We start from the raw sequence: 11904 nt of genomic DNA, 5'->3' as shown, positions 1-11904 counted from the left end.
AGCTGCAGGATCCTCGCCTCCAATGTGCCTCCAGCACATGCGGCTTCCGAGGGCACTACCGGGGGCTCTGAGCCACCAAGAGGGCCTGCGTTCAATAAAAAGAGCACAGCTTGGGAGGCTGAGGCAGGCGGATCACAAGGTCAGGAGTTGGAGGCCAGCCTGACCAACAGGGTGAAACCCCGTCTCTACTAAAAATACAAAAATTAGCCAGGTGTGGTGCCGGGAGCCTGTAGTCCCAGCTACTCGGGAGGCTGAGGCAGGAGAATCGCTTGAACCCGGAGGCGGAGCTTGCAGTGAGCCGAGATCGCGCCATTGCACTCCAGCCTGGGCGACAGAGCGAGACTCCGTCTCAGGTAAAAAAAAAAAAAAGCGCAGCAACAGCGCCCCAGCGCCATCGAAAGGGAACGCAAGCAACGAACGTGGATCCCCAGTGCCCCCGCGACAGGGAGGCTTCCCCAGGGCCTTCCGGCCACTCCACAGGGGATTTCCGGTGGGTTGAGTCACGTGCTCTTCCCTAAGCCAATCACCGGGAAGGGGAGCTGCCAATGGTCCGGGGCAGTCACGTGCCTGTCCATGATGCACCTGGGCCACCAGCCCCATTACCGGTGTTCACTGTGCTCCCCGGTCGGTGGCCTCCATCTCAGAAACGTCACGCTCCTCAGCGTCCCTCTGTGCCCTCAGAACAGTCGTGGGTTAAAACAGGAAGTCTGGCCTGTCCCAGGCAGTGTGGGAGGCCCAGAGGCTCACAGGGCCCGAGGCTGGGTGGGGCAGAGGCAGGAACCACAGCTGTGATGCCCGAGAGATGGGGTGTTGAGAGGGGCCTGGGAGCGGCCAGAGGGGTCCCAGCGAGGCCACTTCTTCCTGCCACATGGGGAGTCCCCAGGGCCAGGTGCTCACTTCTCGCTCAGCTCTCACCGTCTGGAAATTCTTGGTTACTTTTGGCCAAGGGGTGATGTTTTCGTTTTGCGCTGGGCCCTGCAAGGCTGGTCCTGGTGCGTGCTCCAGGCTGGGGAGCAGGAGGCCAAGCTTGAGAGGCCCAGGGTGCGACGGTGAGCTGGGGGGCAGGAGGCCAAGCTTGAGAGGCCCAGGGTGCGACGGTGAGCTGGGGGGCAGGAGGGGCGCTGCTGCCGGGGGGCAGCTCTGGGCTGCCCTTGATGCAGATCCCCGCCTGCCACCTGCATTCCTCCCCAGAGGATGCTCTGCCGCCTCAGGCGAAAGTTGAATCGGCCCTTCCAGAGCCTCCTCTGCCCACATTGATCCAAGAATCCCAAGGTGACTAAGTCCCCAGAAGCCTACTCTGCTTCCAAACCAGACAGGGAGAACATTGGCCCTCCAAGGAGCTTGGCTCCAGCCCCATCCCTCAGGGACTCCCAGGGCAGCTTCTGAGCACAGGGGGGCTCCTCCACCATCCAAAGGGGGTCTCGGGGGGTCTCCTCCAATGAAATGCCGTTAGCTCCAAGTTGTAAATGCCAGTGTCCTCTCCTGGCAATCCCTAGCTGAGCGTGACCCACCCTCACCCAGAGGCACCTTCCAGTTCCATGAGTGGGTGGTGGTAGTCCCCACAGCCTGGTGGCCAGCACAGGCCCAGCCTACCCCAAAGGCTACCTCCAGCATCCCCAGGTAGACAGGGGATGGGCTTGGGCAAGGAGGTGGGGGAAACCCGCCCCCAGCTTTGACCAGGAGCACATGGAGCTCGCTCAGACCTGAAGGGCAGGACCAAGGTGTGAAGAGTCTGTTTTCATGAATCTGTTGCCCAGGCTGCCATTTCCATGGCCCAGTTCAGCCACGGAATTTTCTGTGCTCCATCAGTTTGTCCGTTTGATCCGCAAGATTCTGGGCCACAGCCACTTTGCAAATCTGTCCCTGCCAGCAGTGTTGGTCTCTCAGGGTGGAGACTCTGGGGCCAAGCTGAGGACCCCATTTGTTGACTTGCAGTGAGAAGGTGCTGTTGAGAAGTTGGGCTGCGAGAACCCACCATCTCTGGACCCCGTGGACCATCCTCTGCAGGGGCTGTTGTCCCTGCCAGAAGTACAAGCAACACAATTGCCAGACTTTCCTGCTACCAAGAGGAGGAATCATCATCTAATAATTGGGATTGTGGGGGGTAAGGCCTTGGGCCCCCAGGCAGTATCTGGCCATACCCCACCTGTACCCACCAGCGGGGACAGACAGAGCAGGAAGGCTATTGGGCTGTCAAGCCCTGGGCTTTGTGCTTTCCTGACCCCATGCCTCTGTCTGGGGAAAGGGAGCAGTGAGGAGGGAAGTGGAGAGTGGGTGATCCTGGGCTCCCCTGGCACTCTGTCAAGCTCTGGCTCTCTCTTGCCCACTGTTTCAGCTCCCCACCTCTGCAGGGCCCCAGGCCTGTTCAGCCAGACCCTGCTTCTCTTGCAACCAACAAGGAAAACCCCCCAGGCTGGCTGGGGCCCTACTTGGGTATCTCCATTATGGACAGTTTGTCTCCACAGCATGACACCCTGTGAGCCCCATGGGCCCATGACTGTTCCCTGCAGCTCTGCCCTGTGAGGCCCCATCCTGGTCTCCAAGGCAAGATGGGGACCCTTGAGCCTACATGCCCCCAGCCAAGACCCTGGAGAGGGTTTGGAGACTCTTGTTAGGAAGTTGTGGGAGACACCTGGGTTTGTTTGCTTTTGTTTTGGGGTTCTTAAATTTAGGGATTCCACCCTTATCTTGTGCAGACACAAATCAGATTTTTGTAATTGCAGATAGATGGAAGTGTTTGGGCATCAGAGGAAGGTTGCACTGGCCCTTCATCCAGTGGGAACTTCTACACACAGATATTACTCTCTGCCCACAATTGAGACTCCCAAGTAGGTTCCACTAGCCCTGTCCCACAAGAGCCCAGATAGTCCCTGGCGGTTTTTCTTTACCAAGAACTGGGCTGCCTTGGGGACCAGGTGGGTGAGCACAAGGGATGCCTGGCCTCTCCGTCTTGAGACCCCCTTAATTATGACCCTCACAGCCATGTCCACCGGAACCTGGCAGGCACGACAATGGCACAACCTCCTTTCACTGCATTTAGGGAGAAAACGGCCGGCCTCTCTCTGAAGGAGTGCAGAAAATACACATTATTCAAGCAAGTTAGCATGAGGCAAGCCTAGAGCTTTTACACAGGGCTGGATGTTGAGCAGAGAGCTAAGGATGAGGCTTGCGCTCTCCTTGGGAAAATAGCCCAAAGCCCCCAGGATATAAACCTTGCAGGAAGGAGGCCAGACTTGGCTGGGCTAGAAAGGGCTTTTCTGATGTCTCCTTACCCCAGCACCCCTAATTTAAAATACAGATCCCTGAGGTGCATCTCAGGAGTTCAGGAGGCCAGTCCCAAACTTTTCCTCTTCGGTGAGGAGGTGGAGGACACTACAGAGGGCATATTGGGTCCCATGGCCCCCTACAGCTCACTGCATTAAGAGGAAATTTATAGCACTAAATGCCCACTTCAAAAAGCTAGGGAGATCTCAAATTGACATCCTAACATCACAACTAAAAGAACTAGAGAACCAAGAGCAAACAAACCCCAAAGCTAGCAGAAGACAAGAAATAACCAAGATTAGTGTAGGGAAAAGAAAGAAAGATCAGACTGTTACTGTCTCTTAATGCTGCTTTAGCTGCATCCCAGATATTCTGGTATGTTGTCTGTTTGTTCTCATTAGTTTCAAATAAGTTCTTGATTTTTGCCTTAATTTTATTGTTTACCCAGGAGTCATACAGGAGCAGGTTGTTCAGTTTCCATGTAGTTGTGTGGTGTTCAGTGAGTTTCTTAATCTTGAGTTCCATTTTGATTGTGCAGGTCCTTGGTATGCTGAGTACCAGTCTCCTGGGGGCACTGTTGTTTCTGTATACTTTGTCTGTGTCTTATTTCTTTTCTCAGTCTCTCGTCCCACCTGACAAGATATACCCACAGGTGTGGAGGGGCAGGCCACCCCTTCAGATGAGAGCAGAACTGAAAGAAATAGAGACGTGAAAAACCCTTCAAAAAACTCAATGAATCCAGGAAAAAAATAATAAAATAGATAGACTGCTAGCTAGACTAATAAAGAAATGTGAGAATAATCAAATGGACACAATGAAAATGATAAAGAGAATATCACCACTGACCCCACAGAAATACAAACAGCCATCAGAGAATACTACAAACATCTCTATGCACATAAACTAGAAAATGTAGCAGAAATTGATAAATTCCTGGATACACAGACCCTCCCAAGACTGAATCACTTGCCTACCAACCAAAAAAAGCCGAGGACCAGAAGAATTTACAGCTGAATTCTACCAGAGGTACAAAGAGGAGCTGGTACCATTTCTTCTGAAAGTATTCCAAACAATAGAAAAGGAGGGACTCCTCCCTAACTCATTTTATGAGACAAGAATCATCCTGATATCAAAACCTGGCAGAGATTAAAAAACAAAAACAAAAACAAAAACAACTTCAGACCAATATGACTGATGAACATTCATACAAAAATCCTCAATAAAATACTGGCAAACCAAATCCAGCAACACATCAAAAAGCTTATCCCACCATGATCAAGGTAGCTTCATCCCTGGGATGCAAGGCTGGTTCTACATATGCAAATCAATAAACATAATTCATCACATAAATGGAACTAAAAACAAAAACCACATGATTATATCAATAGATACAGAAAAGGCCTTCAATAAAATTCAACATCCCTTTATGCTAATACTTTCAATAAACTGGATATTGAAGGAATATACCTCAAAATAATAAGAGCTATTTATGATAGATCCACAGCCAATATGATACTGAATGAGCAAAAGCTGGAAGCATTCCCCTTGAAAACTGGCACAAGACAAGGATGCCCCCTCTCACCACTCCTATTCAACATAATATTGGAAGTTCTGGCAAGGGAATCAGGCAAGAGAAAGAAAGAATGGATATTCGGATAGGAAGAGAGGAAGTAAAACTGTCTCTGTTCACAGGTGACATGATCTTATATCCAGAAAACCCCATTGTCTCAGCCCAAAAGGTAGGTTTGTTTGTTTGTTTGAGACAGAGTCTCGCTCTGTTGCCAGGCTGGAGTGCAGTGGCACAATCTCGGCTCACTGCAACCACCGCCTCCCAGGTTCAAGCAATTCTCCTGCCTTAGCCTCCTGAGTAGCTGGGACTACAGGCATGCACCACCACGCCTGGCTAATTTTTGTATTTTTAGTAGAGACAGGGTTTCACCATGTTAGCCAGGATGGTCTTGATCTCTTGACCTCATGATCTGCCTGCCTTGGCCTCCTAAAGTGCTGAGATTACAGGTGTGAGCCACCAGCCCAGCCTCCAAAAGCTTCTTTTTTTTTTTTTTTTTTTTTTTTTTTTTTTTTTTTTTTTTTTTTGAGACGGAGTCTCGCTGTGTCGCCCAGGCTGGAGTGCAGTGGCCGGATCTCAGCTCACTGCAAGCTCTGCCTCCCGAGTTTTTACGCCATTCTCCTGCCTCAGCCTCCCGAGTAGCCGGGACTACAGGCACCCGCCACCTCGCCCGGCTAGTTTTTTGTATTTTTTAGTAGAGACGGGGTTTCACCGTGTTAGCCGGGATGGTCTCGAACTCCTGACCTCGTGATCCGCCCGTCTCGGCCTCCCAAAGTGCTGGGATTACAGGCTTGAGCCACCGCGCCCGGCCCCAAAAGCTTCTTAAACTGATAAGCAACTTCAGCAAAGTCTCAGGATACAAAATCAATGTGCAAAAGTTACAAGCATTTCTATACACCAACAGACAAGGCAGAGTGCCAAATCATAAGTGAACTTCCATTCACAATTGCTACAAAAAGAATAAAATACCTAGGAATGCAGTTAACAAGGGAAGTGAAGGACCTCTTTGAGGAGAACTACAAACTGCTACTCAAGGAAATCAGAGAAGACACAAACAAATGGAAAATCATTCCATGCTCATGGATAGGAAGAATCAATATTGTGAAAATGGCCATAGTGCCCAAAGTAATTTATAGATTCAATGCTATTACCATTAAACTACCATTCACATGCTTCACATAATTAGAAAGAAAAGCTATTTTGAAATTGATATGGTACCAAAAAAAGCCCATATAGCCAAGACAATCCTAAGCAAAAAGAACAAAGTTGGAGGCATAATGCTACTGGACTTCAAGCTATACAACAAGGCTACAGTAACTAAAACAGCATGGTAGTGGTACAAAAACAGACACATAGACCAGTGGAACAGGATAGAGAACCCAGAAGTAAGATCACCCATCTACAACCATCTGATCTTCGACAAACATGACAAAAACAAGCAATGGGGAAAGGATTCCCTATTTAATAAATGTTGCAGGGAGAACTGGCTATCCATATGCAGAAAGTTAAAACTGGACCCCTTCCTTACACCTTATACAAAAATTAACTCAAGACGGATTAAAGACTTAAATGTAGAATCCCAAACTATAAAAACCCTAGAAGAAAATCTAGGCAATACCATTCAGAACATAGGCATGGACGAAGATTTCATGATGAAAACATCAAACACAATTGCAACAAAAGCAAAAGAAAATTGACAAATAGGATCTAATTAAACTGAAGAGCCTCTGCACAGCAAAATAAACTATCATCAGAGCAAACAGACCACCCACAGAATGGGAGAAAATGTTTGCAATCTATTCATCTGACAAAGATCCAATATCTAGAATCTACAAGGAACTTAAAACAAATTTACAAGAAAAAAACAACCTCATTAAAAAGTGGGCAAAGGACATGAACAGACACCTTTCAAAAGAAGACATTCATGTGGTCAACAAATATATGGAAAAAAGCTCAATGTCTAATCCTTTTGTAATAAAAAAGATCATTAGAGAAATGCAAGTCAGAACCACAAATGAGATACCAGTGTCTCACACCAGTCAGAATGGCAACTATTAAAAAGTCAAAAAACAACAGATGCTGGCGAGGCTGCAGAGAAAAAGGAATGCATTTACAGTAATCGTGGGAATGCAAATTAGTCCAATCATTGTGGAAGACAGTGTGGCAATTTCTCAAAGACCTAGACCCAGAAATACCATTTGACCCAGCAATCCCATTACTGGGTATATACCCAGAGGAATATAAATTATTCTATTACAAAGATGCATGCACCTGTATGTTCATTGCAGCACTATTCACAATAGCAAAGGCATGGACTCAACCCAAATGCCTGTCAATGGCAGGCTAGATAAAGAAAATGTGGTACATTTACACCATGGAATACTATTCAACCATAAAACGGATGAGATCGTGTTCTTTGTGGCGACATGGATGAAGCTGGAAGCCATTATTCCCAGCAAACTAACGCAGGAACAGAAAACCAAACACCACATGTTCTCACTTATAAGTGGGAGCTGAACATTATGAACACATAGACACACAGAAGGGAACAACACACACTGGGACCTGTTGAGGGGGACACTGGGGGAGGGAGAGCATTAGGAAAAATAGCTAATGCATGCTGGGCTTAATACCTAGGTGATTGATTGATAGGTGCAGCAAATCATTGTGGCACATGTTTACCTATGTAACAAACCTGCATATCCTGCACATGTACCCCAGAACTTAAAAATTTTTTTAAATTATCATCGGGATCACTTGCTTTCAGTCTGATGGACTTTGTTTAGTGTTTATGGTGATGTCAGCCAACAACAAAATTTGCTTATCTAAGAATGCCCCTATTTTGCTTTCATTTTTCAAAGGTGTATACTTTTTGCATATCTTATTTGGAGAAATGTCTTATAGGTTTTTCTTTTTCAAAATTGCTTTGTTTATTCAGAGTGTCTTTAGATTCTATATGAATTTTAGAATAAGTAAGTCTTTCTGCAAAAACCATAATTAGAATTTGGATAGGGATTGCCTTGAATCTGTAGATGGCTTTGAGTAGTACTGCCATCTTAACAACATTAAGACTTCCAATCCATGAACATAGGATGTCTTTCCACTTAATTTCTTTGTATTGTTCGATGTTTTCAATTCAATATTTTGTATTTTTCATTTTATAAGTCTTTCATCTCCTTGGTTAATTCCTAAATATTTTTGATGCTATTGTAAATGGAATTGTTTTCCTGATTTCCTTTTCAAATTGTTCATTGTTAGTGTATGGAAATGCAACTTATTTTTGTGTGTTAACCTTGTATCCTGCTACGTTGCTAAATTTATTAGTGCTTTTTTTGTGGAACCTTTAGGCCTTTCTAGATATGAGATTATATCATTGGCAGAGATCATTTTAATTATTTCTTTCCAATTTAGAATCCTTTTTTTCTTGCTTAATTGCTCTAAGAGCTTCCAGTTCTGTGTTGAGTAGAAGTGACAAAAGTAGTCATCCTTGCTGTGTTTCTGATCTTTTCACAAAAAGCTTTTGCAGATTTTCACTACTATGATGTTTGTTGCGGATTTTCATATATGGACTTCATTATGTTGAAGTAGTTTCCTTTTATTCCTAGTTGTTTTTTTCTTTAATCATTAAAGGGTACTGAATTTTTCCAAATGACTTTGCTGCATTGAGATGATCACATGTGTTTTTTCACCTTCATTCCATTAATATAGTGTATTACATTGATTGTTTTCATATATTGAATCATCTTTACATTCCATAAGTAAACCCCACTTTATAATGCTATGTAGTATTTTTAATATGCTGCTGAAGTCAGTTTGCTAGTATTTTATTGAGGATTTTTGCATCAGTGTTCAGAAGGGATCTTGGTCTGTAGTTTTCTGTTTTTGTAGTGTCTTTGGCTCCAGTATCAGGATAATGCTTGCCTCATAGAGTAAGTTTGAAAGTTTTCCCTCATCTTCAATTTTCTGAAGAAGTTTAAAAATGATTAGTGTTAGTTATTTGAATGTTTGGTAGAATTCACCAGTGAAGCCATCAGGTTTTTGTCAATAGATCTTTTATTACTTAATCAATCTCCTTACTAGCTATAGGTCTACTCAGATTTTCTATTTCTTCATGATTAGTCCTGATATGTTTTGTGATTTTAGGAATTTGTCTATTCTGGGTTTTTCCATTTGTTGGCATACAATTGTTCATGGTATTTTTAAATGCTTTTTATTACTGTAGAATTGGTAATGTTTCCGATTTTATTTGATTTTAGTAATCTGTGTCTTCTTTTTTTCTTGGTTCATATAACTAAAATGTCAATTTTGTTGATCTTTTCAAAGAAACCATTTTTGGCTTTCTTGATTTTCTGTTTTTCTATTGTCTCTCTTATCTATTTCTGCTCTAATCCTTACTTCTGCTAACTTTGGGTTTAGTTTGTTCTTCTTTTTTAGTTTCTTAAGTTTAAAGTTAGGTTGTTAATTTGAGGTCTTTCTTGTTTTTTAATGTAAGCATTTATAGCTATAAATTCCTTCTTTAGCATTGCTTTTGCTGGGTCCCATAAGTTTTGGTATATTGTTTTTATTTCCAAGTATTTTCTAATTTTTCTTGTCATTTCTTCTTTGATCCATTGGTTGTTTGAAAGTGTGTTTAATTTTCACGATTTGTATATTTTCTCAATTTTCCTTGTTATAGATTTTTAACTTTATCCCAGTTTGGTTTAAGGAAAGACTTTGTGTATTTTTAAATCTATTTAAATCTATTAATATGTGGCCTAACATGTTGTCTATCCTGGAAAATGTTCCATGTGCCCTTGAGAAGAATGTGTATTCTATTTTTGTTGGGTAGAATGTTCTGCATATATCTGTTAGATCTAGTTAGTTTATTGTGTTGTTTAAAGCCTCCATTTCCTTACTTATGTCTTATTGTTCTATTGATTATTCAGAGCAGGGCACTGACATTTTGAACTATTACTACAGAACTGTCTATTTCTCCTTTCTCCCTTCAATCGTCAGTTTTCATTTCATATATTTTGATGATCTGTCTTTATATGTATCAATGTTTATAACTGTTACATCTTCTTGCTGAATTGAATATTTTACTAATGTCCATCATCTCTTGTAATCCTTTTTTATTTAAAGTATATTAGTATAGCTACCTCTGCCCCCTTTTGATTACTATTTGTATGGGAATTTTTTTTTTTTTTTTTTTTTTTTTTTTTTGTGAGAGAGGGTCTTACTCTGTCTCCCAGGCTGGAGTACAGTGGTGTGATCTTGGTGCACTGCAGTCTCCACCCTTCAGGCTCAAGCAATATTCCCACCTCAGCTTCCCGAGAAAGCCAAAATGCCCAGTTTTGTGTGTGTGTGTGTGTGTGTGTGTTTTTTTTTTTTTTTTTTTTTTTGTAGAGATGTGGTCTCTTCATGTTGCCTAGGCTGGTTTCAAACTCCTGGGCTCAAGAAAACCACCTGCCTCAACCTCCCAAAGTGTTGGGATTATAGACATGAGCCACTGTGCCCAGAGAATATCTTTTTCCATCCTGTCACTCTCAATATATTAATACTGTGTCTTTGTGAGTCTCTTGTAGACAGCATACAGTTAGCTTCTGTTTTTTTCCCCATTCTGCCAATCTCTGTCCATTTAATCTATTTACATATGAAGTAATTATCAATAAGGAAAGACTTTGGTCACTTCATATTCTATATGCCTTATATCTTTTTCCTCATTTCTTGTATTGTGCCTTTCTTTTGTGTGTTTTTTTGTTTGTTTGTTTGTTTGGTAATGAAACATTTAAATCCCTTTCTCACTTCCTTTTGTGCATACAGCCATGCATTGCTTAACAACAGAAATATGTTCTGAGAAATGTGTTGTTAAGTGATTTCATCAATGGGGCAACATCATCGAGTGTATATGTATCTACACAAACCTAGCCTACAACACACCTAGGCTACATGGTATAGCCTATTGCTCCTGGGCTACAAACCTGTCCAGCATGTAACTGTACAGAATACTGTAGGCAATTGTAATGCAATGTTCTTTGTGTATCTAAACACATGTCCAAATATAGAAAAGGTACAGTGAAAATACAGTATAAAAGATAAAAATCGGTACATTTGTGTAGGGCACTCAGTCCATTGTATGTTGCTTATAACAGAATACCTGAAACTGGCTAAATTATAAGAAAAAATGAATTTATTTCTTAGAATTATAGCAGCTGAGAAGTCCAAGGTTGAGGGCCACATCTGGTCAGGGTCTTCTTGCTGGTAGGGACTCTCTGCAGACTCCCAAGGTAGTGCAGGGCATCATATGGTGGGGATGCTAAGCATGCTTGCTCAGGTCCTTCTTCCTCTTCTTACAAAGCCATCAGCCCCATTCCCATGATAATCCATTAATCTATCAATCCTTGAATAGATTAATCCAATCACCTCTTAAGGGCCCCACCTCTCAATACTGCCACATTGGGTATCACTCAAATCATAGTAAGTACTTATCATTAATTGAGCTGGTAGAACTTGAAGTTATTTTGGGTGTGAGTGGTGAGTGAATGTGAAAGCCTAGGACATTACCGTACACTACTGTAGACTTTATAAATATTGTACACTTAGACTACACTAAACATATTTTTTTCAATAAGTTAACCTTAGCTTACTGTAACTTAATAAACTTTCAAATGTTTTTAAGTTTTTGACTATTTTGTAAAAACATTTAGCTTAAAACACATTGTACAACTGTGCAAAACATTTTTAGACATCTTTATAAACTTTTTTCCTAAAAATTTTATTTTTTACATTTTAAACTTTATTAAAAGCTAAAAACTCTCAATAAACTAGGTATTGATGGACCATATCTCAAAATCATAAGAGCTATTTATGACAATCCCACAGCCAATATCATACTGAATGGGCAAAAACTAGGAAGGATTCCCTTTGAAAAGTGGCACAAGACAAGGATGCTCTTTCTCACCACTCCTACTCAACATACTATTGGAAGTTCTGGTCAGGGCAAACAGGCAAGGAAAAGAAACAAAGTGTATTCAAATAGGAAGAAAGGAAGTCAAATTGTCTCTGTTTGCAGATGACATGATTGTGTATTTAGA

Source organism: Macaca nemestrina, chromosome 4, assembly GCF_043159975.1.
Source record: "Macaca nemestrina isolate mMacNem1 chromosome 4, mMacNem.hap1, whole genome shotgun sequence".
Taxonomy (NCBI): domain Eukaryota; kingdom Metazoa; phylum Chordata; class Mammalia; order Primates; family Cercopithecidae; genus Macaca; species Macaca nemestrina.
Note: the sequence above shows the minus strand (reverse complement) of the source record.